The sequence below is a fragment of the Triticum dicoccoides genome, chromosome 3B, assembly GCF_002162155.2.
Source record: "Triticum dicoccoides isolate Atlit2015 ecotype Zavitan chromosome 3B, WEW_v2.0, whole genome shotgun sequence".
In the NCBI taxonomy this organism is placed as follows: domain Eukaryota; kingdom Viridiplantae; phylum Streptophyta; class Magnoliopsida; order Poales; family Poaceae; genus Triticum; species Triticum dicoccoides.
In genome coordinates, this window is record NC_041385.1 from 486,165,955 (window position 1) to 486,172,698 (window position 6,744).

Consider the following 6,744-nt stretch of genomic DNA (forward strand, 5'->3'; position numbering starts at 1 on the left):
TAAATTATTCGGAGGAGGAACCCGCCTTGCAATGCCGAAGACAATATGCGCGCCGGACTCGTCGTCATTGAAGCCTGGTTCAGGGGCTACTGAGGGAGTCCTGGACTAGGGGGTGTCCAGATAGCCGAACTATCATCATCGGCCGGACTCCAAGACTATGAAGATACAAGATTGAAGACTTCGTCTCGTGTCCGGATGGGACTTTCCTTGGCGTGGAAGGCAAGCTTGGCGATACGGATATGTAGATCTCCTACCATTGTAACCGACTATGTGTAACCCTAGCCCTCTCCGGTGTCTATATAAACCGGATGGCTTTAGTTCGTAGGACGAACAACAATCATACCATAGGCTAGCTTCTAGGGTTTAGCCTCCTTGATCTCGTGGTAGATCTACTCTTGTAACACACATCATCAATATTAATCAAAAAGGACGTAGGGTTTTACCTCCATCAAGAGGGCCCGAACCTGGGTAAAACATCGTGTCCCTTGTCTCCTGTTACCATCCGCCTAGACGCACAGTTCGGGACCCCCTACCCGAGATCCGCCGGTTTTGACACCGACAGTCCCCACAAATCCGCCTAGCCTGGGCTACGATAATCCCACCAATGGGAAGCATGGCCCACCAACCTGTGTGACCAAATCCATGCCACTTCCCGGGTGGTAAGCAAATTTTTGTCAAGATTAAATACACAAGATGCAGATGCTACTTGTGAGCTGCGTTGGGATTTTCCCCGAAGAGAAAGGGTGAAGCAATATAGTGGCGGATAGTAATTCCTTCGATGAGAACTATGATTATCGAACCAACAAGAGAACCACGCCAAGACCTAGTAAACAGTACCTACACACAAAAGAGCAAATACTTGCACCCCATGCGGACAAGAGGGTTGTCAATTGATACGTCCATTTTGCATCATGTTTTTATGTTGATATTTATTGCATTATGGACTGCTATTTCACTTTATCATGCAATTCTTGTGCCTTTTCTCTCTTGTTTTGCAAGTTTCACAGGAAGAGGGATATTGCCGGCAACTGGAATTCTGGACCCGAAAGGGCTACATCGGAGGCACTTTTTTTAAACATCTCCAAATTAGCTGAAAATTCACAAAGAATTATTTTGGAATTAAAATTATTGGCGAAAGAAATACGAGAGGAGGACCCATGAGGCAGTCACAATCCTGGGGGTGCGCCCCCTGAGTTTGTGGCGCCCCTGGTAGGCCTCCGGGGCCCATCTTCTCCTATATCATGACATTTGCCCTAGAATAAAGCAGAAGGAAGGTTTCAAGATGAAGCACCGCCGTCTCAAGGCAGAAACCGGGCAGGAGGAATTTTGCTCTCCAGCGGAGAGATTCCGCCTGGGAAACTTCCCTCCGAAAGGGGAAAATCGAAGCCATCGTCATCACCAACGATCCTCTCATCATGGAAGGACCAATCTTCATCAACATCTTCACCAGCACCATCTCATCTCAAACCCTAGTTCATGTCTTGTATGCAATCTTTTTCTTAAAACAGATTGGTACCTGTGGGTTGCTAGTAGTGTTGATTACATCTCGTAATTGATGCTTGTTGGTTTATTTGGTGGAAGATCATATGTATAGATCCTTGATGCTATTCAATACCCCTCTGATTTTGAGCATGATTATGATTTGTGAGGAGTTTACGTTTGTTCTTAAGGATATTGGAGAAGTCTTGTCATAAGTAATCATGTGAATTTGGTATTCGTTTGATATTTTAATGGTATATATGTTGTTGTTTCCTTTAGTGGTGTCATGTGAAGTTCGACTACATGACCAACAATTGTGCAACATGTGCGGCTCAATTTTTTTTCAAAAATAATTTTTTTTCTACTCGCCGTGCAACTGCACATGACACACGTCATGTTTGATCAACAACAATTATTTGAGACGGGATTGCTACATCCGATTTGTGTTGTAATTGTATATGTACGGTTGCGAGTGAACTAAGACATGCGTCGCCATGTTATCTGGGGGAATAAAATGACATGATCCATGCAAATGCAAAAAAGAAAAAGACACGAGCAGCCCTCAACATGATGTGTCGTATATCCTACTCCCTCTGTTAGGAATTACTTGTGACAAAAATGAATAAAAATGGATGTATCTACAACTAAAATACATCTAGATACATTCATTCCTTGAACGAGTAATTTTGTACGGAGGGAGTACTTGACATGCGTAGAAAATGTGCGTGTAAGCACTTCCTTACTTTCTTTTCTCAAATACTCCAGCATGCAAATGGAAAAAAAAAAGACACAAGCAACAGTGGACGAGGAGTACATAGCTACGTGGTACACAGCATGCCCAGCCCAGCCTACATAACAACAAGAAAAGGCAGCACACAGGAAAAAAACATCCCATATTAGTGATGTAAGGACAAAAAAAAAGAGAATGAATGAAACCAAATGATATTTCATTTAGATGAGTTCTAGGCATTCCTTTGTTCTTTCATTCTCTTCCTGCACAACGTTTCATCTCAATTTTTGCAAAAAATGGTTCCTTCTCAAAGGCAATAATTCACATCTTCTTCAGGAAATGAAACAAACTGCATAAACAAAAGATGAACCTTCATGAAAATATTGAGCGGGCATGAAACTAATTTTACGTCCTATGGCGTTCCTCCGTTTTCTGGTTTCGTATGGCTTTACCAAACCTTTGCTTGGAACGGGGCGAAAACAAAGATCATTTATACTACTCTCTCCGTCCGAAAATACTTGTCGGAGAAATGAATGTATCTAGACGTATTTTAGTTCTAGATGCATTTATTTTTATCCATTTCTCCGACGAGTATTTCCGGACGGAGGGAGTATATGAAAATAATATGATAGCATTCCGTTCGTCAAAGTTTCCTTTTTGATTTCCCGCAAACAGAAACCGAGATTCAAACTGTCGTGCACACCGTCAGGCAACCCACACCACATGCATGACCTGCCGGGTAGATGGATGTTGCCTATGCCTCTGGTGCCTCTGGCAAAACCCACGACCGGCGTGTAAAATGCTGGGAAGGGGATGTGGGGGAAGGAGGAGGGGGAGGGAGACAGGAGCTCCGCCCTGCTTCCCTCTGATTCGATTCGTCGTCTTGCGCGGGGTCCCGCTGCTACTCCTGTGTTAGCTTTGTCCGCCTGTGCTGCTGTGCCGGCAGGGGTGGATGAGTCGCCGTGCCAATATAATTATGGCCATGGATGCCATGCATGGCCTGCCGGATACTAGATGGATGCAGCCTATGCTTCTGGCAACCCACGACCGGCCCGTGGAAACTGCTTGGAAGAAGATGCGACGCAGCAATGTGGTGGAGGGGGTGAGTGGCAAAGGTAGCTCCCGGCGACCCGGCAGCTGCCCGGGCTGCTCGGGCCATTCTCACTATAACTAAAATAGTGTACAGAAAACCATGGTTAGTATTGCTAAGTATGAGTACTTGGGCAAATGCTGGACAACAGATCATCGTGTAAAGACTTTGCCCCGGTTCGCTGGCTCCACCCTGCTTCTCTCTGATTCGATTCGTCCTCTTGCGCGGTGTCCCGCTGAGACGCCTGTCTTAGCCTTTGTCCTGCCTGTGCTGCTGTGCCGGCAGGGGTGACGCCTTCTTGTCGGGAAGCTGAGTCTGTTGGGCTTTGTCATGTCACAGTGTGGAGTTGGGGTCGCTGTGGCTCCTTGACTCGGCTATTTCGTGGATGGGGCTTGCCTGCTCGTGCTCCCATCGGTGCTCCGTACCGCGCGTTATACATCCAACGGCGTTGTTAATTCCCTCCCCCGCGTCCTTTTTTCCATCGAAGAATAACAGGCAGCCACTGTATTTCCTTCTCCCCCTGTACGTATTCTGGTTCGGCGGCGTAGAACTGCGATGGCGCTCCGAGAACTTGGTTGTGGCATTGCAGCAGGTTGTGCTCGCGTTGCGGCTATACATCTGCATCGACCTCTCCGAGCCGGCGTCGTCATAGTTCTATACTTCTACGCCGCCGACCCGAACATCAGGCGCCGATGTGGGTAATTTCAGCGTCCCCTTTGCGTTTTGGGATGGCTGGGTCAGACTGATTAGGTTTTGTTTTCAGGAGTTAGAGATAGGGATCAAGGAGGTGTCACGATAATTAGCAGGATCAGCGGATGCCCGTTGCCGTTCCTCCGGCTCTCTGTGCTGCTTGCCAGGCACATGCAGACACTACGGCATGTTCTCAATGCTAGTTGCATGACTGGCCTGCAAAGCTGAAGCTACTCTACGCATTGTTCAAAAATTACTTCTATATTTCAAAATAGATTGCATAACGGGCTTGCAACTTGTTTATGCAATCTCAATGCTTGCAAAGTTGGCCTCTCAATTTGTTCGTATGTACTGTTTCAAAATAACACTAGAATAAGAATCAATCAAACGCTTATTATTTCCAACCTGAAAACTGTTGAAAGAAATATGTTGGCCAACCATGAGTTTTGGAATTTGTTCGTGTAGCTGTATATTTTTTTAATGTGGTTGGCGCTATTTTCTGAGGTGTTTTCCTCGCAGGGTTGTTTGCGTACGGAGTGTCCTAGTATTACGGGGTGTAGGTATGAAAATACGGAAGCTGCGTCCTTTTTTTATTGGCTGGAAAAAGGAAAGAGGATGAGGGAATGGGCACAGCCGTAGGATGAAGAGCGTGTGGTAGGGCAGCACGGATGGTAGCACCAAGCGGGAGCAGGCAAGCCCCGACCCTATTTCGTCGGGTATTTAAGAGCATTAGAGCATCTTCAACCGTTGCGCTTCGCGCCGCGCGCAAAAAACTAGTTTGCAGCGCGCCATTCGGCTGGTTTGCGCGGCCGCCAGCGCTGGCTCCAACAGCCGCGCAAAAATGCAGCGCGCGCGACTCGCACAAACAACATATATATTTCAAATAGAAACAGAAATGATCAAACTAAAACAAAATAAATCAACAATAAATAGTTCAATTTCGTTATTATTACAACCCAAATAAATAGTTTATTGTTCAGTACAACAAATACTGCAATGAACACAACAAATAGTTCATGAACAATACAATGTCGAACGCAGAAATCATGCTCTTTGTCGTCCATGCCATGCCCATCACTCCTCAATGAGATCCTTCTGAAGATCATTGTGCGCTGCGGGACGACGAATGGCATGATAGGAGGCAACAAAACGGGCCACCCTTTCAGCCCTCCGTCGCACTCGCACGGGATGTCCCAAGAGCTCATACTGTGAGTAGTCTAAGGGTCTGTTTGGTTGGAGACTAGTGTGGCCAAGCCAAAGTATGGCTAGCCACACAAATATGGCAAGCCACACAAGTGTGGCTGAGAAATTGGATGCCAAACTTTGGCAAAAGTTGGCAAATTTTTTATCTCTATGACAAGTGGGTCATAGGGGCAATAAAGTGTGGCAAGCCAAAGTGTGGCAAAAACCAAACACATACCAACTAAACTGTGGCTGCTAAATTTTGATTTGGCAAACTGTGGCTGGGAACCAAACAGCCTCTAAATCTTGGTCACGCTCATTCTCGATGATCATGTTGTGCATGATGACACAAGCGTGCATGATGTACCAAAGCATTTTTTGATCCCAAAATCTAGCCGGTCCTCTCACAATAGCAAGTTGGGCTTGCAAAATCCCAAAAGCTCTCTCCACATCTTTTCTAACAACCGCCTGAGCATTGTGGAAATCAAGATTTTTCTTACCTTCCGGCTTTTTCAGCGGCTTCACGAAGGTTTGCCACTTTGGATAGATGCCATCCGCTAGATAATAGTCATAGTTGTACGTACGGCCATTTGCTACAAACTGCACCGGTGGCAACTCACCATTTGCAATCTTATTCATCAGTGGTGACCGGTTGACAACATTGATGTCATTCAAAGATCCAGGCATTCCAAAGAATGCATGCCAAATCCAAGTCTCCTGATCGGCCGCCGCTTTAAGGATTATAGTGGAACCCTTTTTTGGCCGTGGAATTGCCCATGTCATGCCTTTGGACAATTCGTCCAACTTCAATGCATGCAATCTATTGATCCAAGCATGCCAGGAAAGCCACGAGCTTTGTTCATCGTCAATAGCCTTGCGACATCTTCAGCATTGGGAGATCTCAAATACTCCTCGCCAAACACTTGCACAATTCCCACTGCAAAGCGCTTGACACACATGATGGCTTGGCTCTCACCCATAGCCAAGTGATCATCAACTAGATCAGCCGGGATACCGTATGCCAACATACGCAAAGCGGATGTCACCTTCCGAAAGGTGCTATGCCCGAGCTCTCCGGCGGCATTCCTCCTTTGCTGAAAAAACCGGTCATGGCTCGCTAGTATCTCTGCAATGCGCCTGAACAAGTCGGTGCTCATCCTAAACCGACGACGAAAATACGACTCTGGGTATGTGGGATTCTCCACGAAATAGTGCATCATCAATCAGTTATGGGCATCAATCCTATCTCTCCAAAAAATTTGCCGACCCATAACCGAACCACATTGCTTCGGTTTTTTATCGATATGCATAGCTAGGATCATTGCAAGATCCTCCTCCTCTTTCATATCAAATTCTTCTTCGGAAGAATCATACGACGAACTCATCTACAATGTCCAATACTATGCTATAAAAACTACAATCAACATGCACCAAATTCATGAAGTTTGAGCAATACATACCTTGTAGGCGTTTTGTCCACCTTGCGGGCGCCGAGCGGCAGCGAGCGCTCGGGCGCTGTTCGTCGGAGGATGGACGCGCGCGAGGGCCAGCGGGACTAGAGGGGGGGGGGTAG